We start from the raw sequence: 24892 nt of genomic DNA, 5'->3' as shown, positions 1-24892 counted from the left end.
AACATCTAATTTTATAAAGTAAATTCTGAGACATACTAGATATATAAATATGATTTACTCACCTAAAATATTATAAAGAAAAGAAAATTAGAATTGTATACTGATTTATAGGTTTAATAAACTAGTGATTTAAGCTTTCTGGAAATAATGAATCTAAGATAATGTGTGGAGTTTAAAAATATATAATAAAACGGGAGGCCAAGGCAGGAGTATCATTTGAGCCCAGGAGTTTAAGACTAGCCTGGGCAGCATAGTGAGACTTCATCTCTACAAAACATGAACGAAATTAGCTGGTATGGTGGCACAAACATGTGGTTCAAACTACTTGGGGAACTAAGGTGGGAAGATCGCTTGGGCCAGGGAGGTAGGGGCTACAGTGAGCCGTGATCACAACACTGAACTCCAACGTGAGTGATGGAGGAGATCTTGTCTCAAATATGTATATGTAAAATAAATATATAAAATAAAATTAAAGACATAGCTTATTTCAATAATTATAAAAGATATAGCTTTTATAATTTTATTTTATTTTACAAAATAAAAGATACAGCTTATTTAGATAATTATAAATTTATGAAGTGAATTTATTTTTAAGTTATAGATGTAAATGTATTTATACAATGCTAAATTTAAGGGAATAATAGTTTTTATCAACTTAGGATTTAAAAACTATAACCAAAACTGTGGTAAAAATAAGAAGGCTTCATGGTGGCTAGTTTTACTATCATTAGAGTGTTGAACAGATAAAGTACTCATTTTCAGAAAGGAACTGGGACAAGCACCATAAAGATATTATACCCTTGACTCAACAAATCTGCTCCTAGGAATCTATTCTAGGGAAATAATGGAAGGAAAGCAAAAAGGTGTATGTAAAAGATACACAAGCAGTGTTTCTCTAGTACTTAAAAACAAGAAATAATAATCTAGTGTTAGAGAACTGCTTGATAAATTATGATGAATACATATAATAAAATATTCATAATATTAAATTTTTATTCTAAAAATGAGATTGACATACAAAAATACCACTGTTATATTTTAAGTGTTTATTCTGGGATACAACATTGTATGGATATTATTTACAACTGCATAAAAACATATATACATGGAATAAGTCAAACGGCAGATATAAAAATAGCAGTTCAATGATTGTGACTAGGTATCCTTTATCAAATTTAAAATGTCTAATGATTTTCTATTGTCTTCATATATATGTTAACATTTCAATTTCATTAAAGCAGAGGAAACTTCCTAAAGGAAAGCCACTTTCCTACCCCTAATCTCACTGATTATAACTTCTATCATGCACGGCTTTGCCGAATTAGTCTCATTTCTAAGGCAGCACTAACAGTAGCCATTCTTCTCACTTTTAACATTTATATTAACTGGAAATAACACAAATCATTGTCCCTTTCCAAGACTCTGAGTTCGTCCAGGGCTAAGCCAGGGTGATCCTACACCCACACGCCTTCCTTACTTTCTGGATATTAGAGTCCTGCAGCTACATGGGTTGGCTTCTATTGAATCTCTTCCTATTTCTAAATAGAGTATTTCTCTGTGCTTATTAGTGGAAAAGCACCTATACCCTCCCAAAGAGTTCATTTTATCTAGGCCATTATATAAAGAATGCCTGACAAAGGGAGAATGAGATTCGGGGAAATAAGTGCTGTGGATGGTTTTCCAGTGTAGTCTTCCTATTGCTGGGTTTTTAGAAGTAATCTAGAAGGAATCAGCAGTTATAAGCAGGTTACAAAGGAAACATCTTCTCTGAAACTATTTTTCCAATATTCCAGACTCAGTTCCAGAAAAAAATTCTCAGGAAAAAGAGGTAGTTTTCAAAAAATATTCTAGCTTTTTTTCTGTGCCTTTGCATCTCTAGGAATAACCGAAACAGTGGTTTGAAATGGGCCAACACATATATTGAGGAATAAAATGTAGACAGTAGGCAATAGCGGGTTGAGTGAAAGAATGAGCTTCCCCTCAGATCCAGCCGCCTCCTCTCCTGTTTCCCATTCTCATCATGTCAGCCCAAACACCATTGTTCATTGTTCAACACGCACTGTTCCCTCACTCCTTCACACAGCCCCTTTTCTTCAGAAGAGACATATGTCCATGAGAACATATCCGTTTCCAGTCCTCTCCCCTCAGTTTACTGTCAGATTCAGCTTCCTAGAAGACAGCTCTGTCCACATCTCCCTCCTCAAGACCTGCATTAACTGGCCATATTCCTTAGCATGAACTTATATCTCTCCCATCTGGTCCATCTATTGTCCCTACTTTTTAGTTAGAATTTTTTCTGTTAACATTCTCTCTGCTTCAATCACCCAGCACAACGAAATACTTCCTATATATATGCCCTGGGCTTTGACATCTCCAAGTCTTTCCTTGCAATATTCCCTCTCTCTGAAATGTCTCTCCCCTGCTTCACCCCTACGGTCTAAAACCCTAGCTGTCCTTTGGGATCTGGTTCAAATGGTACTTCCTTCAAAAAGCCTTCCATGCTAGCACTGAAATACTTTGCCCTTCCTCTGAACGGTCATCCTAATTTGTACCTCTATTTGGCATTCATAATATCTTGGAAATTTTATACTTAATGTGAATAAATTTTACCTCTCCATCTTAAAAATGCTGAAAACAGCATCTCTTCTGCACTCCTTATGATTGTTGAATCAATGAAGTATTGTTCTGGTTAACTTAAAACTGTATATTTGCGTGTGTGTGTGTGTGTGTGTGTGTGTGTGTGTGTGTGTACGTGTGTAAGTTCCCATTTGTTTAGAAGACAGAATGGGCAGGCTTTCAGGCTAGCCTTCACAAGTATACTTAACCCAAACATAGTTCAAGTGCTTCTCAACCCTGGCTGTATATGAATTACCTGAGGTGCTTCTGGGTCTCACCCCTTAGAGAAACACATTTGAGAGACTAGGGCAGGGCCCAAGCATGGATATTTGTTTTAAGCTCTACAGGTGACTGAATACATAGCCAGAGGGAAGACTACAGTGTTAATAGTCTAGGCCTGAATTTAGGGTCCTAACAATGAGTATGTGGTTCATCTGCAGGAAGAATACACCCTCTCCCACTTTTAGAATTCTCCTTCCCATTTCCCAGCTCCATAGGATGTTCTAAATCTCCTGAGTTCCCCATCCTGAACTGCCTTTTTTCCCTAGTACCTCCATGCTAAAAGTTCCCAACTGTCCCACTTCTCTCAAAATGTCAGTGCTTCCACAGAATCAAGTTCAAGACAATAACTGAAATAAAGCACATAAATCATAAAAATAATTTATGCTCTATAGATCATTAGTAAACCTTTTAGTTGTTTGCATATACATTAAGAACTATTGTCTAGGAAAAGCTTATTCAGTACGTCTTTGGCATGGGGTCAGGTACACTGTATGGATACAGATCTTCATTTAATCTTTAGAGTAACCCTGGGAGGTAGGTACAATTATCCCCATTCACAGAAGACAAAATAGAGTTGACAGGCAAGGTGAACCAACCTGCCCAAGGTCACACCACTGGGAGGTAGTAACGCCCAATTTCAAGTCTGCAGTGTCAGACTCCAAAGCTCATGCTCTTAACCTTTTTGACATATGTTAAAGAAGACGCTTGTTACCCCAAACTTGTTACTCTGTTCAGTGGCACTTAACAAGGATAAATAAGAAAAACTCCAACAGCAAACAAGAGGGCACGAAAGCACCACAATAGGTCCAGATGGACTCTGCTCCCCTGCTTACTGTTTCCATAACTATTCCTTCTTCCTCTGCTCTGTTCCTCTGACTCTCTACAAGCACTGACAATGCCTTCTGTGGTATTAGCATCTGGGCCTGGTTAGAAAAGGAAGACTGGGGCAAGAGCAGCAGCCATTTGTATGTAGGGGTTGCTTATAATTAGAGACTTCCCTATTTGAAAGGCATCAGGAAAAACACAATTAGCAGATTCATTTATTAGATTTCTGTTATCTATCACTTGTGAAACACTTGGATTCAGACCTTATGCCTTACAAATAATATCCTGTCAGGATTTAATGAGAAAGGTATTTACTGAATCTGGATCCTGCATTGTGAAATACATGGCCTATAATGTTGAAAACGTTTTTATTTATTTAGAGACACCAACATCAACAAAGGTAAACCTTATTTTTAAAAAAAAGATTAGCCTGGACAAACTATATAAAGAGCCTCAATTTATTTTCTAATTACTTCACTCATTTGCCAGAGATTCTTAGCTGCTTTTCAAGGATTTTACAGGTCCATTTAAATAAGAATGAGTTCTGTGAGGACGCCATCCCATATACACAACAGAGCCCAGGCAATCTTTGCTAATCTGTGGCAACCAAGCTTGAATAATTCTTTCCTCTTACTGCATACACTCTTGCACACCACACAAAACCCAAGTCTATGAACCAATGCCAAGGAACTGGAAGACATTCCTGTTGGGAGATCAGGTACATCTCAAAGTTAATCACTTTTATCCACAGCCCAACCCCACTGCTTCCCAGTCATCTTGACAGCTGATAAATGGAGAATTAACACGCCTCTCACTTACAGCACCAGGGTTCATGCTGATGGCTATGCTTAGTAGCAGAGAACGCACACCTGAATGGACTCTAACAGACAAAATTGAAATTTAATTTAGTCTTTGTGGTCTCCTAAATGTTCTCATTTCTAGTCTCAGAATATAAAAAAACAGAGCAGATGATGCCGATGCATATATAGGACAGACCGAAGGTGGGAGAGCTTGGCTTGCCACACAATGACCCACAAGGCAGGGACAAAAAGGTCCCTGATTTTGATGGCTATCCTGAATTGCTTACAATTAAACTAGCTTTATGGGGGAAGCAAATTCTAAGAGTCATGAAATCTAGACTAGTTCTGGGTTTGCTACTGAATTAGTTGTATGTAAGACAGTGATCTTTTCTATGCCTCATTCTTCCTATATATGAAATGGAAGTATTAGTACCTGTTATGCCTAATTCACAGTGTTAAAGAGAGAAAATGAGACATCTGAAGTGAATGTGTTCCTAAAATTCTAAAGGCATGACCATAAGCAATTTAAGATTTTGGCAGGGCCAAAATCTTACTATACTTTATTTCATTTACAAAGCCCATAGTTTTAAGATTTAGTAACAGCAACGTTATTAAGGAAGTTAAAAATGGTTTTATTCTACAATTCATGTTCTAACTCATTACTCTTCATTTTGTTCCCCTTCCAGAAAATAATAAGAGTTGGAATAGCTTCTATGGCAAGGTTGCTAAATCTCAAGTAACTAAGCACAATATAAAGTTGTGGATTTTTAAAAAATGTACTCTAGCCAGGTGCAGGGCTCACACCTGTTATCCCAGCACTTTGAGAGGCCAAGGGAAGTGGATTGCTTGAGGTCAGGAGTTCGAGACCAGCCTGGCCAATATGGTGAAACCCCACCTCTACTAAAAATACAAAAATTAGCTGGATGTGGTGACAGATGCCTGTAATCCCAGCTACTCAGGAGGCTGAGGCAGGAGAATTGCTTGAACACAGGAAGCGGAGGTTGCAGTGAGCCGATACAGCACCACTGCACTCTGGTCTAGGCAAACAGAGCGAGACTCTGTCTCAAAAAAAAAAAAAGTACTTCATATAATTTTCACTGCCTTAATTATGTCAGTAACTATGAGGGGGAAACTGCACATAACAGTACTTAAATTCCTACCTCACTTATAATATAATCAAAGGAAACACAGCCCCAAAATCCCAAAAAACACAGCCCAGAAAAGGTTCAACAAATAAATCCTGCATAGAGGATAAAGAGGGAAGTATCAGAGATGGTTCTTTCCTTCTCAACACCGTCTACATCACAAAACCAGAGGCTAACAATGCAGTTTACAAAACTTAAAAGTCAAGGCTGTGTGAGAAAATTAATTTTTAAAAAATCTTAAAAGCATAACAGACTTTTAGAAAAGTACACAAATATAAATGGACCGATTAACATACATAGTCTAGAACAAATGCCCCTACCCAGGTCAAGACTTAAAACCTTGTCAGTATTGCCAAAGCTCCCTCCCTCCCAGCCACGCACCCTCCTTGATCGTGGCCCCTGCTTTCCATCCCATTGTAGTGCACGTACTCCTGGTGCACAAGAGCTGGGCATGCCCTAGGGCTTCCAAAGTGTGGTCCTGTGGGGAGGGGAGCAGGGCCCCTGGGAATCCCCACACCCTTTCAGAGGGTCCATGAAGTTAAAACTATTTTCATCCTAGTTCTAAGATATTCTTTGCCTCTTGTCACTGTTGACATTTGGGCTGGCAGAACTGCTGGGGCCTTAGCATGAACAAAGGCAGTACTAGCAGTCATCGTATTCCTCTACTCTACATACTAAATATGCCAGTCTCACTTTAAAATGTCCTTGGTAAGGCAGAAAAAAAGATTACTTTTATTAAATCTCTTCCAGTGAGTACATGTCTTTTTAATATTCTGTGTGACAAAATGGGAGAGCACACACAAAACCCTTCTGCCACACACCAAGGTAGGAAGGTTGCCTGGGGGAAAAGCAATGGGGCGGTTATTTGCCTTTAAGCTGACATAGTTGCTTTTATCACAAAACACCATTTTTTAGCTGAAGGAATGACAGTCAGACAAACTATGGTTATTCCAATGTGAGTATCTGGCAGACAAGTGAACCTACTACTTGAAGAAAAACAACTGTCAGGCCAGATGTGGCGTCTCACACTTGTAATCCCAGTGCTTTGGGAGGCTGAGACAGGAGGATTGCTTGAGGTCAGGAGCTCAAGACCAGCCTGGCAACACAGTGAAACCATGTCTACAAAAAAAAAAAAAAAAAATTAGCCCAACGTGATGGCATGCACCTGTAGTCCCAGCTACTTGGAAGGCTGAGACAGAGGACAGCTTGAGCTCAGGAGTTTGAGGTTTACAGTGAGATATGACCACACCACTTCACTCCAGCCTGCGTGACAGGGCAAGTTCCTGTATCTAAAAAACTTAAAAGTTACTAAAAAAATAAAGCCGAAAACCAACTGACGGTTGGTGCCAGTGATAAAACTCAGGCTTTCAAGTGAAAATTAGTTGTGGAAAACATGTCTGCCACTACGAGCTTGACAGTTTCCCAATACTTAAACACTTTTCTAGTAACAAACTATAGAAATGATCCCTGAAAGTATAGCCTTAAATACTTTTCTAATGAGATCATTAGTGAAGTTACAGAATGCGATATTTTTAATATTATATAATAAAATGTGTCAACAATGGAAAGATCTATGTAACTCAGTAAACCAATGTTTCCAAATAATCAATGCATGATATTACAAAATCATACATAAGTAAAAACCTACTTAGCATGCAAAGTAAACCAAATATTTTAATGTAATAAACATTAAAAGTTCACGGATATGGATTCAGATTTCATACTGCCACTAATCTTTCAAACTGCCATTTGTCAAAGTTTTAATTGGGTATCAAAAAGGAATATCTATAATTATTTGAAAGGTTATGAAAATACTCCTCCTTTTTCCAAACTACATATCTGTGTGAGGCCACATTTTCTTTATATGCTTCAAACAAAACAACACATCACAACTGCCTGAATGCAAAAGCAGATGTGAGAATCCAGCTGTCCTTTATTAAGCCAGACAGTAAACTGATTTACAAAACTGTAAAACAATGCCACTCTTTCTACTAATTTTTTTATGTTTTGATAAAATGGTATTTTTCATTAAAAAATCATCATTTATGTTAACACACAATGGGTTTTTAAATGAATAATTTTTTTTTTTTTTTTTTTTTGAGACGGAGTTTCACTCTTGTCACCCAGGCTGGAGTGCAATGGCGCGATCTCGGCTAACCGCAACCTCCGCCTCCTGGGTTCAGGCAATTCTCCTGCCTCAACCTCCTGAGTAGCTGGGATTACAGGCACACGCCACCATGCCCAGCTAATGTTTTGTATTTTTAGTAGAGACGGGGTTTCACCATGTTGACCAGGATGGTCTCAATCTGCTGACCTCGTGATCCACCCGCCTCAGCCTCCCAAAGTGCTGGGATTACAGGTGTGAGCCACCACGCCCAGCCAATGAATAATATTTTTTAAATGTCTCCATTTTGTGCTATGGTAGATATCAACAGATATCATCCATATAAACAAAAGCTCTTTGAGGTCATCAATAATTTTTAAAAGTGTAGAGGAGATCAAGTGTCAAGTGAGATCAAAAGGTATGAGGAATTGCTGCTTTAGGGTATAAACCTAAGAGTGAAACTGCTGGATCACAGGGTATCTTATCTCCAGCTGTATGAGACACTGGTAAACAGGGTCGTACCAGTCTATACTCCCACCAGTAGTTATTTATATATTCTGAATATGAGTCATTTATCTCTTGTGTTCTAAGTACTTTTCTTAATCTGTCTTTCAGTGAATAGAAGCTCATCAACAGAAGTCAAACTTATCAGTCGTTTCCTTAATGGTCAGTGTTTTTTGTGTCTTGTTGGTGAAATCTTTCTCTGTCCCCTAACTCTATACTCCTATTACATTTTTCTAAAAGTTTTATTTTAGAAGAATGAGTCATTTAGGTGGGTTATAATCAGCATTTTTAAAACATAAACTACCTTTGAAGATAACAGAAAATAGAAGAATGTTTTGCACACAGTGAGGATGAGTATTTTTTCAAGGAAATGTATTGCTTTGCATTTCATAGTTAGATCCCTAATAAGCAATATTTGCTTATTAGTTGCTAAGGGCCTCTTTGGGCTTCCAATATGGCAAGAAACTCCACCACTCTTCTCTGCATTTTCATTTGTCACATTCAGAAGTCAATCTGTACTACTGTTACTAAGTTTCCAACTGAATCTTTTAATGCAATTTAAGAGATGGAAGGTTATAGATTCAAATGTTTCAACAGAAAATTAAAAATCGATTGGAGACCTTAAGAGTTTTTCAACTGATTCCTGGATAGGTAAGGACATCATCCATCCTTTTATAGTACCACAGTGATCAGGAAAGCTGCCCCTCCTGCAGCCACAATAAAGCTTTCAAGAAAGCTGTGTTGATGTTTTGTTTTAAGAGAGAACTGAAAGCACTTTGGGAAATTTTCTAGGTCCACAGAATTTCAGTATTTCTCAGCAAAAGGTAAATCCAAAACAAAGAGGAGTGTGGCTGATAGCACAGGGCACTTGTTTTAACTTACTTGACTTTACAAAGGGCTGGGGAGAGGCTCCAGAATATTCCTTAGTAGGAGAGCTGCTGCCCTCTCCACCATGGGAACTGGAAAGGCATCCACGTCACATATTTGTCACCCTTGAGTCCCTAGTATCTTTCTAGAATGCAAGTTATTCCTTCAAGACTCAGCAAATATCTATACCCAAATATCTACTGACACATGAACTGACCTGATACTTTTGATGTCTAGCACAGTATTTTTCAAACTACAGGTCATTATCCACTCAGTCATGAGATCAATTAGGTGAGTTACAGTCAGAATTTTTTTAAAATGAACTACCTTTGAATATAATAGAAAATAGAAAAATGCCTTGTATATAGTGAGAATGAGTATTTTTTGAAGAAAATTTTTTTCAAACATGTGTGTATATATGTGTCTCAATGTAAAATACATTTCTTACTGTGGGTTTGTGTCCAAACATTTGAAAAACACTAGTTGGACACACTGTACTGAGCTTACATGCTGGGTAATTTTCTGCCCAGCAACTATCTCTTATCCAGGGAAATACCCACCCAGCCATGTATAGTCATACAGGCAAACACACATGTCACCATGTTTCTATGTGACCCTCGCCTCATGAGTTACTTCATTATAATTTTTTAACTTGGCACTCACAGAACTTTTCAGCAACAGAAGCTGTAGGCTAAATTGCTGGTGGCCATGTTTCCAGCCATATGGAGAAATGGTCTGCTATGAGAAGGAATGGAATAAACATGAGGAAAGAAGCAGAGATGAAAGACGGAGAGAGTTCTGGCTGTATTGAGGCCAGTTGCATTAGTGCTCTTCCCACAGTTTTGTGGCCCAATTCTTTCTTAGATCCTGTAAGCCAGTAAGTCCCCATTTTCTACTAAGTTACCTTCATAGGTTTCTGACACTTTCAATTAAATATACATGCAATGCCTGTTTTTGCCCTAAAGACTTGGAGACTGAAGAGTTAAACTGAAAATTTCAATCCCAGTAAATAATAAACATATTATTGTCCTAAAATTCATGAACCTCCCTGCCCTCAACATACTCCATTTACCATGGAAGAGGGGAAACTGGCACAATTCACTAAAAGCTACAAACACAAAAGGATTATTGTTGAAATTCAACTTTCCCTTCACTACTATAATTAAATAAAGAATATTTTGGGGTAAACATGGTAAGTGGAGATGGAATCCTGAAACCCTCTTTGGTAAAGCTCATGTATTTATAATATTTTACTTCTGTCTCTGACCTGATTTAAAGCCAATGAGACACATTAAGGTAGTTAGGTACTACACAGTCCTTTATCAATAGAGTGTCTTTATTTTTTAAAAACTAACCCAAAATTGGCTGCATGGATGGTTCATGCCTGTAATTCCAGCACTTTGGGAGGCCGAGGCGGGTGGATCACTTGAGGTCAGGAGTTCAAGACCGGCCTGGCCAACACGGTGAAACCCCATCTTCACTAAAAATACAAAAATTAGCCAGGCATGGTAGAATGCACCTGTAATCTCAGCTAGTCAGGGGACTAAGGCAGGAGAATCACTTGAACCAGGAGGTGGAGGTTGCAGTGAGCTGAGATTGCGCCATTGCACTTCAGCCTGGGAGACGAGAACAAAACTCTGTCTCAAAAAATAGCCAAAAAAACTAACCCAAAATTATTCTATTCTATTGAGTTCTTAGGCCCTGGAGAACTAACTGAGGGCAAAATCACCTGATTATGGCGGAATACTTCTGACTGAGAGGCAGAAACATGAGAAAATGAAAAGAGGTTGGCTAAAAGGCAAAAAATAGAAGCTGAGTATGATCAAGCGAAGCAAGCAGGATATTGAATGCAGTTTTTTAAGTTAAAGAGAAACTCATTCCTCTAAGAACATAACACAGCTTCCTCCCATACCTGCTTTATTGGAGACTAGTTTGCCCTTGAAATTTACAATCCAACTGCCTTTGTGTATATCTGAATATTTTATGCAGAATACCGTAAAAGCTGACCCATTTATACAATGCAGTTTGTTCAGTTTTGAAAGCAACTATTGAGAAAGACAAACTTAATTCTGGCGCAAGTTAGGTCTATAAAGGCATTCTGTGAGTGTTCATTGGTAAAGTGATCTCTTTTATATAACGGCACTTGTAATTATTCTGATCAATTCTGCATTCCCTATCAATTCAGCTTGACTTGCAGACAGCCCAAATTATCAGGGGTATACTCAGAAAGGCTCTCCAGGTTCTTGGCTGATCAGTGCTCAGGGAAGGCCATGAAATATGTGGCTTCCTCACCATCGGTTCTTTGAAAATGTACTTTAAGGAGTTCAAAGTTACTACCAGGGCTTTTATAATAAGGTATGAGTTTTATGTTATTTTCTAAGTTAAAACTTTTAGGGCAAGGCCTAAAGATAAACTTGGTGCTAATAATCACAGTTTGATTTGCTTTTAATCTTTATACTTCGGCTTTTCAGGAATGGGTGGAATTATTCCAAAAGTTCCAAAGTGGCCACAGTTGCTATTTTTCTACAAATAGGAGGTCATATAAGGACATATAAGAAGGGCTTCTTCATAAATGTTTCCAGACAACCAAGACTGAATCTGGATTATCTATGACATTCTTAGTCTTTTAAATGGCTGAAGACTTAGCACTGGGTGCATTTTCTCCTAGATTAAGTCTCTCTCACTAGATCTGAAACTCCTGCAGAGCTGGTTCCACACAGGGTTTTGCATAGAGTAGATACTCAGGAATATCTGAAGCTCAAGTCAAAATGGCTCTTAAGACAAGGACTGTACCTCTGTTGAGGAAGGTGTTTAAAAGAAAGAACACAATGGTCTGAGTTTGAGGAAGTGGGCCCTAGTCTTTGCAATTAACTGGAGTTTCACTTTCCTTATGAAGGCCTTTACTCTAGATTTAGATATATATACATATTTGAACAAAATGGTCCCTAAGGGTCATTCAGCATGGTTCTAAGTAAGAAATAACAAGGCTCCTCTTTTATTCAATTATTGACTTCAAAGTCAATCAAGAAGCTACCCTTTGATGACATGTATGTTCTTACTGTAAGTAACATGGAATGGTTCCTAAGGCAGATTGTTAGACTATGGTTTTCTGTGCAAATATGAGAGTGAGAGATAGGGAAGACAGGAAGCTAGATGCTATCAAAGTGCTGGGTGCATGGTGGAGGGAACACTGGAGCAGGATGGCTCTAATAACTACTAGCTGTGTGTCCTTGGACAAGCTGTAAACTCTCAGAAGTCTGTTTCCTCATTTGTCAAATGGAAAAGACAATACCTTACAAGGTGGCTGTGACTGTGGGTGTTAAATAGGATAATGCTCATGACAGCAGTTACAAACTGCAAAGCACCATATAAATACAGATGCTATTATTCCTTGTACCGACCTGCCAAGATGGTTTTTTCAACAAACTCTGAGGTGTTAAAATAAAATGCTAATGCTTTCCTGAAGAATTGAAATTGAAATTCTACTTTGTTTTCTGCTCATTATCTATGTGTGGAGTGGACAGTAAGACAACGTAAGAGTTAAAATCTAAGCCCAGCTTGGCTCTCCAGCTGGTCTCTACCACTGACTTCAGTTATCTAACATCTGGCCTCTGCCCTTACTACTATTTGTTTACAATTACAAACAACCTCAGGCAGTGCTAAGAAACTCCACTGCCTGTTAGATGATAAGCTGCATCACTTTAGAAATTGTTTTCCTTTGTTTTGTTTTTCACTTAAAGCTGGTTTGGGCAGACCCCATACTGCCATTCCTGTAAGAATAGGTGTGGGTTTCCCCAACGGCAGTGTTGGGGAAGACCCAGACTGGTATGCCTGCTGCACTGGCTGCTTTCTGCACTGCATTCCATAGGGTACACATAGCACTGCAAGGGCTGCTCTCAGCTTGAGCTCCTGCATGGCTACTCCCTGCATGGGCAGCTTACTGCAGGATGCTCCCTTGCATGGCCAGCACAACGCATTGCTCGGGCTGCTCCCTACACGTGTCACTCCACTCTCACAGCAGCCCCCGACTTTGAGACTTTAATTGCAGAACAGAAGCGAGAGGCTTTGGCCGGCAGCTGTTACTTGCTCCTATTCTTTGTCACTCACAGAAAAAAGAGAAAGATGATAAGAAGGCAGTGACTTGTTTTCTTTGTTTCTTCATAATGGAGGCTTTAAGAATGTTTTATATACTTTATTCCTTCAGTCTGCTGTAATTTTAAAAACTGGTAGTATCATCTTTTAAAGGCAAAACAGTTTTTTCCATTTAATGAAATAAAATGCAAAATAAATACCCCTTTTAGGTTGTTTTACTTTATCAGTAAGATACATTTCTTTCACCCAAAATGTAGTTTTTTTGTTTGTTTTTGAGATGGACCGTTGCTCAATTGCCTAGGCGGGAGTGTGGTGGTGCAATCTTGGCTCACTGCAACCTCTGCCTCCCAGGTTCAAGCAATTCTCCTGCCACAGCCTCCCAAGTAGCTGGGACTACAGATGCACCCAGCTACTCAGGAGGCTATCCTCACCATGCCCAGCTAATTTTTGTATTTTTAGTAGAGATGGGGTTTCACCATGTTAGCCAGGCTGGTGTCAAACTCCTGACCTCAGGTGATCCACCTGCCTCAGCCTCCCAAAGTGCTTGGGATTACAGGCATGAGCCACCATGCCCGGCCCAACAGTACTTTTTTCTTGGATATATTTTAGCCAACTATTGTATAGATGCTAGCTTATTGAGGTTGCTAAATAATTAACTTCTGGTTATCACAGCTTTATTTAAAACTCGTTTTTTGCATGCCTACTATCTGCCAAAGTGCATTTTTAAGGTCAACATGGTGAAACCCCGTCTCTACTAAAAATACAAAAATTAGCTGGGCATGGTGGCGCGTGCCTGTAATCCCAGCTACTCAGGAGGCTGAGGCAGGAGAATTGCCTGAACCAAGGAGGCGGAGGTTGCGGTGAGCCGAGATTGCGCCATTGCACTCCAGCCTGGGTAACAAGAGTGAAACTCCATCTCAAAAAAAAAAAAAAAAAAAGTTTTTTTTAAAACTACATTTGCTTTTTTAATGTATAGGATGTTAACACATTTTCAGTCAAGGGTGTTAACACATTTTCAGTCAAGGGTAAACTAAAATCAACATAATTTTGTATTCCCTAAACATACACCTCTCAGGTGAGCTGCTTGAAGTTCTGGGCATTCAGCAGAGAAGGTCCACATACTTACTTCCACACATATCTAAGCACCCTTCCCACCTATTCTTAATGTTAACCTGAAAAACGAACTCAGTCACAAGCAGAAAACCAAGAGCTACCTAAAATGTGCAGTATTCCCAAATCATATACGCAACTATATAAATCATGAAAGGTAACAGTTCTTTTTCTATTTTTTGTAACTGCCTGAAAGTAAACCAGAAGTAGACACATGAGGAAAGACAACTGTTCTGTATAACTAATAAGTTGTATTTTCACCAGTAGCTATTCAACTTTCTCCTCCTCCCCCAATAAAATTCTGATTTCTAACTAATAGAGCAGTCCTTTCATGTTGGTTTTGTCTCTTCCAGTTAACAACACACAAGAATTACGACCATTCATCCTCTCAGTTTTATGTAGCTTTCAGAAGCCAAATGAGCAACAGGATCATCTTGTTAATAAATCTTCCCAATTAAGCTGTGAGTGTAGGCTTATGCTAGGTTTTTCAAAGGCTCTCTCGGAGGCAGAAGAGTGTGTTACCTTATTGTCTAGGAGTTGCTGAATGCAGAGAGAGCGTATCTGACATTAATGCATAGATGTCTTGACTAAGGGGGGAAAAACCCACAATTCATCACCCCACACATTTTAGATGGGAAAGGAAGTAGCAGAATAGAACAATTTACAATTACTATTCTACAGAAGTATTTAATATAGTGGAAAGAGAGATAGACAGGGTTTGGAAGGTCTGAATTTCAGTCATTCCACCACCACTTACCAACTTTTGTATTCTCTGGACTTGAACTGGCACATTTCTAAGATCGGAATAGCCACAATTTTCTTGCTGATCACACAGATTTGTTGCTGGGATTACATGTGAAGATTCACAGATTATGTACTTCAAAAACAGTTTTAAGGGCTACTCCAGTATGTCTGACATTAACACATTTCTCTGCATTGTGTTCACTCAAGTGTGACTGAAGATGATCAAAGCCAGCTCTTCCACAGTTCTGTCAATTGGGAATCTCCGAAGTTGGTCTGCTATCACCACTGCATGGGGTGACGTCAGGCTGTTGTTTACAGGAGAAGAGAGGCTGCCAACTTCCACTGAGCCCAAGACCTCTGCGGCCAGACTTCTCAGGCTGCATGTGAGCAAGAATGGACTCTTTATGTGTGGCATGTGTGTACATGCACCAGTTCACGTTCAGCGGCACTAAAACAACAAAACTGCTTAACTGCTTGGTGCGTGTGCTCGGCATGCACTTTGGATCTTAGGCTTTCACTAAAAAGACTAAGCAAAATTGATCAAAATCCAACTTTCACTTTTGTTACTCTGAAAGTGGGGAAAACCTGTCACTCGGCAACTTTATCCTCAGTTTGATTTTTAAAAAGCATTTTGAAAGCAGAGAGTCAATTCTAGTTTTTACAGAACTCCCCTCAAGCTGTACATTCACTAACAAAAAGAACTACGGACAAAATATTTCAAAGCATGAAATATGTTCAGACTGCAGTAACCAAGTTTTATAGGAACCACATCATTTTCAGAGTGGTTGCAGTTGGTTTCTCCTATAAGTTCAGGCAGTACTCGCTCAAGTACTAACATACTCTAACTGAATCTACTTTGGGGAGATATTTTGTTACATTTATTACTATAAAGGGGAAAAAATCTGGCTTATTAACATTTGCCCATTCATGAAATTTCCTGGCAGAAAGCAACCTGTTAAATCAAATTTAGAAGGGCAAAAAAGAAAATAGGGGCTGCATTCATTATAATCTTTCTTCAACTATCCATCACCTTCTGGGATAGCAGTCAAATCAGGAATAATATGAGAGTGGATCGTGTTTATAACTGGCAATGAAACTTTACTTCACACAATAAATCTCATATAAATCCTAACACTGGAACACTGAAGAAGAGATGAGAGAAATATTCTTGGTACCTGGAAATTAGCTTCTTTGGTCCTGTTTTTAAGTGCAGCTGAAAAGGGGAGAAACTGTGGTTCAGTAGTGAAATGGAGGCCAGAAAGAATCCCAAGTTCTGTTTAGCTCTGCAGTTCATTACGTAGAATCCTAGGTCAAATACTTAGCCAAGATGGGCCTTATTTTTGTGTCTGAGAAATGGTGATGATAATACCAAATATTACTTTTCAGTTTTTAGGAGAACATAAAAAAAAAAGAAGATAATGAGTGCAAGTTTTATGCAACATTACATTACAGGAACTAGAAAAGAACAGAAACATGGACTGGCATCCAGCCGGCCCCCGGCCAACTCCTCTAAGAGCTGCAGAGAACTCACTAAATAAGGGGGAAGTGCCATGAGCATTTCCTTCATTTTACAGTTAGACGTAACAGAAGCATAAAAAGCATGACACCAGTTCAACTTTTTCAGGGTAGGTGCCAGCAAGTAACATTGGCAACATATCCTAAACATGTCAAGAAATCTAAAGGGCTATCCCAGGGTTCCTCTCCAACATGAGTGCTAACTCAGATGCCAAATACCTTTGTAGAAAAATCTGGAAGTAGTTTCAGATTATACTTGAAAATGGCTATTACCAGCTTCATTCCTTTATGTAGTAAAGGATACCTGACAGCTCGGCACTGTGGCTCATGCCTGTAATCCCTGCACTTTGGGAGGCTGAGGTGGGTGGATCACCTGAGGTCAGAAGTTCAAGACCAGCCTGACCAACATGGAGAAACCCCGTCTCTACTAAAAATACAAAAAATTATTTGGGTGTGGTGGAGCATGCCTGTAATCCCAGCTACTCGGGAGGCTGAGGCAGGAGAATAGCTTGAATTGCTTGAGGCAGAGGTTGCGGTGAGCTGAGGTCACACCATTGCACTCCCGCCTGGGCAACAAGAGTGAAACTCCCTCTTAAAAAAAAAAAAAAAGGACACCTGAATACACAAGTCAATGATGTGAAACAGCGATAGCAAAAAGGTGACAGGCAGGAGCGTTAATAGTCTGAGTTAGGAATGCTTTAAATGAGCAGGAATTTTAACAACTGAACAAAGCAATGATTAGAGCAGAGCTTCACACATTTGGAGCCAGTACAAAGTTCATGAACTCGATTTTTAAAATAAAACCTCAAGGTAAAGCAGTCAACTTGTCAGTCAAGGCAATCAGTAAGAGGAATAGTAACAGAAACTGAATTGACAGGAACCCTTATTAATATCCGTCCCTATTCAACTTTTACTTAAAATTCTAAAACTGACTATTTGGACTTCACTTTTGTTACCTTTTCTGTTTGTCAAGTTGACAGAATCACTAAAAGCAATTATAATGCACACAGAGAAAACAGGAGGACATGTGAAGAATAGAAATTTATAACTGGGTTGACCAAGTGCCTGAGCTTCCACTTGACACCCCATGGCTTAACTGCTTGCGGCACTCCAGTACACCGAAACATCACGTGCTCGATGGTGTGCTAGTGTGCTAGCTAGGAAAGTTATAATACGCTTGCTTACTACACATTTGCTACATAAACTGCTCTCCAGGAGCACAAACGGTTCCAAGAACTCACTACACGAATGCTCATAGGTGACTGTAAGCATTGAATCATTTTAGCCTCAAAGACACACCTAATAAAAGTTTCATTTCAGTAACTGACTGAACAAAACAGAACTTTTCTTTGCCAACAATTTTTTCCTAATCATAAAAATGCCTATTTTTCCCCCTCTTCATATAACGGTGTAATTAGTTTGAACTGATACCTACATCTAGCATTCAAAAGTTAAGATTTAAGTATCCAAAGTGCATCTCATTTTGTATTCCTAAGGCGAGAGGTGGGGATACTCCCAGCTGGAATGTCAATAACTTGGATTGAAAAACAATTTAAAAGAGTAATTCTCATACCAACAACATCAAAAAGTGTACAAATAACTAACATAAAGTGAAGCAAAATAATCTTAAAGAAAAGGCCTCTATTTTAGGAAACAGAAAATCCATTTTTTAAAAACTCCTATTCACATAATTATTCAATAATAAAAGTCACAGTTTCTCCAAAATACACAAAGCTAGCTCACCAGAACAGTTGTCAGGGGCCATACGAACTGATTTATAGATTGCATAGACAAACAAAAAGTAGTAGCAACAAGCACCTCTCCTCCACCATGAAAATGATCCCTTTTATGCAGTGTTTCTTTGTCCAACTCCCTGTCCAATCATCATATCAGAACAAAACAGAAAAAAGAGTGCTCAAATGCCTTTACAATTTTATTAATAATCCTAAATTAGCCCACATAGAAAATGTTTCCATTTTTATCATACTGTTCTTAAGATACATAAGTACTGCCAATAAAACCAAATATTCATGACCCGTGTCCATCCAATGTACTTATACCATTCAGCAGTCACTACACTAGTGATGATGTGAAATTAGTGGTAGTAGAACACAACAGTGTTGAGAAGACAAGAGTGTCTTTGTACCACAAGGATTCATGCTAAGGTAGGAAAGATGGATCCATGACCTGGTACACAGTAAAGCTTATGTCTAGGGACTTTGCCAAAGTACAGACAAATTTTCTCCAAGTATAATCTCTTTTCCAAATAGTTTTTAAAAACTACTGTAAATACATTTTCCTTAGCTGGTCAACAATTTTTCACTGGTCATGCTGCAGTTTTCCATCAGGATAAGAATTCCTCGTGAAAAACAAAAACAATAAATGACTTGGAACTATGGCGGTTTGCCCTTAGAATCCACTGCACACAACTTGAAGTTGTAGACCTTGCCTACGAGAAGCTCCAAGGCAGTACACAGGAATGACAGAATCAAGAAAGAAGCAAACACAAAGACAAAGCTCTAGCGATTGCTCTATCACTGGAGTATATACCCTCAGTAATAAGTGGCAGATAATACATTCTGGACTCTTCACTGCTTTCCAATCTGCTGCTACTTAGACTTTTGTTCTATTCTCTCAGGTAGAGCAAGAAGTAAGGGCAAGAAACACAGTTAAAACATTTCTCAACAGGGAGAAAAAAGAGAAATTGAGTCAGTCTAACTTCTTAGTCTCAACTGGTTTTTACCTGCTTGATTGTCTGGAGGCAAGAGTACACCCTGATCCAAAAATCACTATGTTCAACTGTGCAGCCACAGATTCCCATAGAAGACTTTCACATCACGGCAAGGCCAGTCTTATTCTAGTTGGGAAATTAAATGTTAGTTTGTTTGAGCTTTTGGATCCTGATCTTGACTTTCTTTGTTTAACACTGGGTAGCAGAAATAAAAATAAAATCAAGCTATCAGAGGGGAGACAACAGCCATTTCACTTTTCATTTCAGTCTCTGAGCCATTAGTAGCAAACCTTGGCTAAACACTAAAAGCATTTGTTACACAGAGAAAGGAATCTTGTCCACAAAACTTTCCTGCAAGGCACTAACATTTAAAATGTGCTCAAATGAAACCAAGCTTCATAAGTTATAATCATATTTTATCCTCCTTAAAAATAACCAATGGCACTTTAAGGAATGCAATATGAATTTCAAATTTTTTATTCTCAAAACTCAGCACTTTTAACCAAAATTACAGCCACAATGTCCCTTCTCTGGCTTATTTAATAAAATTATAATTTATCTCCGAGTTTTGCTTTCATTGTGCAGCATTACAATAACAGAACCTAATTTGAGATATGTAAGAAACATCAACACATACTTAAGGAGTTCCTTTAAAAAACATCTCTCTGGCTGAAAAGATTCATACCAGCAGAAGCTCTGAATTATGGATGGAACCATTCAAAATCTGAGTATTTTCAGTATTCACAGAGCCTAAAAGATCAACAGATACCTCAACACTAAATCTAAAAATTAAAGACACAGAAGAAAATGTAACAGAAAGGGACAAGCCAGGGTTCAGCATCTTCCAAGTCAAGCAAGATACCAGACTTTTCACCCTTCTTCTATACTCTTGCCATGGAGGGTGGCAGAGTTGAATGTTCTGCTTACAGGGGTCAACAGGGATCAATAACTTTCCTTTAAGAGTAATCCTGTCATTTTGGAAGAAAATTCAAAAGGGAAAAACATCCCATGTAATTGGGTTGTGGCAATTTTGCAGGACATTACAGATGTTTCAGAAGTGCTTTAGAAATCCCCCAGGGGAAAAAATATGACAATCCTTTTCTCTCTATTTTGAACAGGGCATGCCTGAACAAAGATCCTCCATTGTTCCCACATACAGTATTGGAAAACACATCTTTGGAAGATGACTCTCTCTTGCAGTAGGTATGAGAGGGTTCAAGACAAAATAATCCAAAAAAGATTTATTGGTAAATTAGACATATTTTTTTTTTTGAGACAGGCTTTTACTCTGTCACCCAGGCTGGAGTGAAGTGGCATGATCTTGGCTCATTGCAACCTCCACCTCCCGGGTTCAAGCAATTCTCCTGCCTCAGCGTCCCAAGTAGCTGCGACTACTGGCACTCGCCACCACACCTGGCTAATTTTTGTATTGTCAGTAGAAACAAGGTTTCACCATGTTGGCCAGGCTGGTCTCAAACTCCTGACCTCATGATCAGCCTGCCTTGGCCTCCCAAAGTGCTGGGATTACAGGCGTGAGCCACCGTGCTCGGCTTAGACAATTTTTTTTAAAAGGAAGTTCTGGTGAAACTGGAGCAGCTAAATTACTGTGGTGAGTCTAGATTTTCCTGAAATATCAAAGACCTGGTCTATCCTGGACAAACAAGATACTATATTTCAAATAGCACTTTATTTTGCTGACCTTTTCATGGGTCATCATGGTTTTCTTTTCATAAAAGGGGAAATCTATTTCAACTCTGTTTTTATGAATAGTAAAGCTGAAGACATTTTTCTTCACATTTGATAAATATGTACAACACACTGTTTTTTTAAGTGTTACTTTTTAAATGTGGGGTCTTGCTATGTTGCCCAGGCTGATCTTGCACTCCTGGGCTCAAGTGATCCTCCTGCCTGAGCCTCCAGAGTAGCTGGGACTGCAGGTGCATGCTGCCATGCCTGGCCTTGTCCACCTTGTTAACAATTTCCCTTCCTTGGCTTTGGAAAAATATCAAGTGAAGTTGAGATATAGAAGATGTTTCTAGGTATATATTATAGAATAAATTTAAAAGAAATATATGAGAAAAAAATAAGATGGGCAAGATAGGTTAATGGAAGGTCTGACCAATTTGCAAAGCTCACATAAAATGCTATGCCCTAGATAGTGAGGTGAGAGGTCAGGTAGAAGACCAGCCAAGGGAGAGTCACTTACAAATGCTCACTAATATGGAGTGTGGCAGCATCAAAAGAACATGGGATTTTATATAAGATTGAAAGGAGAGAAGAAAGAATAGGAATTAACATTTATTTTATTTTATTTTAATTTTTTTTGAGATGGAGTCTCACTCTATCACCCAGGCTGGAGTGCAGTGGCACCATCTCAGCTCACCACAACCTTCACCTCCCGTGTTCAAGCGATTCTCCTGCCTCAACCTCCCAAGTAGCTGAGACTATAGGTGTGCACCACCATATCCAGCTAATTTATGTATTTTTTAGTAGAAATGGGGTTTCACCATATTGGACAGGCTGGTCTTAAATTCCTGACCTCATGATCCACTCGCCTCAGCCTCCCAAAGTGCTGGAATTACACGCATGAGCTACCGCACCCGGCCAGGAATAAACATTTATTAAACATCAGCTTTGTGTTTGTTGCTTTACTTATTTGATATCAAGTAATATGCATAGAGGTAGATAACACTGTTACTATTTTACAGCAAAGAAAATGGAATCTTAGAGACATACCCAACATTCATTCCTCCCTTCCTCTCCCTAAGTGAACACCATCCTGGCTCTAGGGGCAGGGTTACAGGTTAGTCCAAGCCATCCAGGGCACAATGCTCTCTGAAGACAGTTACTGGTCCAGAAGTGAGCGGAGATGCCTGATCAGACAGGAAAACTGACAATCCATCCCTGTGGAGAGGTTTCTGACTTTTGAATATGGTAATGTATGGCTATAAACCAACTGGGAGAAGAAGCCGAAACAAAGTCAGAGCCAACAAGGAGCAGAAAGACACATAACCTGAGCTACAGAACTGACCAACCCTGAAGCCTGCCCTGCCTCTGAATTTTTTCTGAAAACACATTTTCTGACGATTCCAGTGAGCTTGAGGGCAGTTTCTAAAAGCATCTTAACTGATACAAGAACTTCACTGCAAGGTCACTTGCAGGGAAGTGGCAGAGCAACTGTCTGAACCAACACTGTTCCTTCTAACTTAAAACTGAGCTTTTTCCTCTAAACCACACTGTGACACAATCTCTGAGAATGTTTCTTTCTTCTCATGGCTATGATCATGCAACGGGAGTTAGAAATATTTTACCTCACCAAACATAGAAAATGTGTTTACCTCACAAAAATGTTTGAAGTAGTGGCCTTACTTGCAAACACAGAGAAGAAATGCGTACCTTTACCAGAAATTTCCAGAATTCCATATTCTATGAAACTTCTCACTTTATATGCATTTAATTTTTAGTAGAATTCATATGCCTTTAATGAACTGAATTTTTGAAAAGCATTCCAAGTTATTACCAATTTTCCTAGGTGTGATAATGCTATTGTGGTTATGTAGGAAAATGTTCCTATTCTCAGAACATATATTCCGAAGCGTTTAATGGTAAGGACTCGTGATGCCTCAAACTTAACTTCACATGGTACAGGAAAAAAGTATTCATACAGAGAAAGAGGGACAGGCTCATAACGCCAATACAGCAAAAGGTTAATAACTAATGAATCTGGGTAGGGAGAATATGGGTGTTTGTTGAATTATTCTGTTAGGTTTTCTACATGTCTGAAAAGTTCTACAATAGAAAGCTTGGGTATGGGGGAATATGGTCTGAGAGGCAGCATCCTAGAGCACGGTGTGGCTCTACATTATAATAACCCAAGGCCTCTCCTCTGGGTTATGTCCTACCAGTGTTGTAGAAAGAGCTAGAGCTTCCAAATCACTCATTAACGCCCTGATAGTCCCAACCCCAGAAACACAACTCTGATCATTTTTCTAGACTTTTTAATTCATGAAAATTTGCCAATGTTCTAAATTTAACACACGCATTAAATCCAACAACAAAGAAGCTTCAGCCTGACACTGTGGTTCATATCTATAATCCCAGCACTCTGGGAGGCTAAGGCAAGAGGATTGCTTCAGGCCAGGCATTCAAGACCAGCTGGAACAACATGGTAAGATTCCATCTCTACAAAAAAAATTAAAAATTGACTGGGCACGGTGGCTTACCCCTGTAATCCCAGCACTTTGGGAGGCCAAGGCAGGTGGATAACCTAAAGGTCAGGAGTTGAAGACCAGCCTGGCCAACATGGTGAAACCCTATCTCTACTAAAAATACAAAAAATTAGCCAGGTGTGGTGGTGGGCACCTGTAACCCCAGCTACTCGGGAGGCCACGGAAGGAGAATCACTTGATCCTGGGAGGTGGAGGTTGGAGTGAGCCAAGATAGCACCATTGCATTCCAGCCTGGGCAACAAGAGCGAAACATCTCAAAAAAAAAAATTTAAAACTTATCCAGGAGTGATGGTGTACACCTGCAGTCCCAGCTACTTGAGAGGCTGAGGTGGGAGGATTGCTTGAGCCTGGGAGGTTGAGTCTACAATGAGCAGTCATCATATCACTGCATTCCAGCCTGGGTGACGGAGCAAGACCTTGTCTCAAAAAAAATTTTTTTTTGATATTATACATACAGAAATTTACCTGACATATACACTGGATATTCAATTAACATTAAACCACCAATTAACAAACTTGTATTAAGGTATCTGTACTGTGCTCAAGACCATAGAAGCAAGAATAATGGAACAAACCTAGTTCTTCCCTAAACAAATCTATTCATAGAGTCTATGGCCCAACATGCCAAAATTTAATGTATAACATGCGGGGGAGAAAAAGGAATATTTAAAAAGCATTAAGCCATTTAACCTCTTCTAAAAAAAAGAAAGAAAGAAAAGGGGAGGAAAGAGCCTCACTAAAATCATGCTCTTTACTCCTTGCCAAAGATGAGTCATAATCTGTTAAACTATAAGAAAAGGATTCCTTGAAGAATACACAACTCCAATTCTCCACATTCAAATTTGTACAAATTACTTAAAGATACTCTAGTGAGTCTTACATATGGTAAAAAGCTCTCTAAGGTCCTATACCTAAATTTCAACAGGCACAACGGCCTCCTTAATTCTATTTGTCTTTCTTACTTGAAATATGTATGTCTGGGGTATGAGATATAGGTGAATAAAGGGTGGATGAAATAAAGAAATAAAAAATAAATAAACTTAAAAAATATAATTCTTATAACAGGTATTTTATCTTGATAATATACCTTACAATCTGGGTGGCTTTTTAAAAAGTGTTATTAATATACGATAAGTACATATATTTAAAATGTACAGTTTAGTAAGTTGTGACATATGTATACACCCTCAAAACCATCACGGCTTTCTAGATAATTAACATAACTACCTTTAGTGGCTTTTTGAATCATATAGATTAAGTGATGCTTCTAGGAGAAATAGTTTCAGGAAAAGAAACTCTTCATACAGATTATCTTTAAAAAAAAAAAA

General features: G+C 38.8%; 1 protein-coding gene and 1 pseudogene across 1 annotated transcript in view; both read right to left on the bottom strand.

The window, feature by feature from the left end:
• SERTAD2 (SERTA domain containing 2) overlaps positions 1-24892 on the bottom strand; it is a 121169-nt gene that overhangs the window by 84679 nt on the left and 11598 nt on the right. The gene's annotated exons all lie outside the window — the stretch shown is intronic.
• Positions 7071-7151, bottom strand: LOC119470141 (annotated as a pseudogene).

This window comes from Cebus imitator, unplaced genomic scaffold, assembly GCF_001604975.1.
Source record: "Cebus imitator isolate Cc_AM_T3 unplaced genomic scaffold, Cebus_imitator-1.0 Scaffold23, whole genome shotgun sequence".
NCBI lineage: Eukaryota > Metazoa > Chordata > Mammalia > Primates > Cebidae > Cebus > Cebus imitator.
This window is presented reverse-complemented; position numbering and strand designations above follow the sequence as displayed.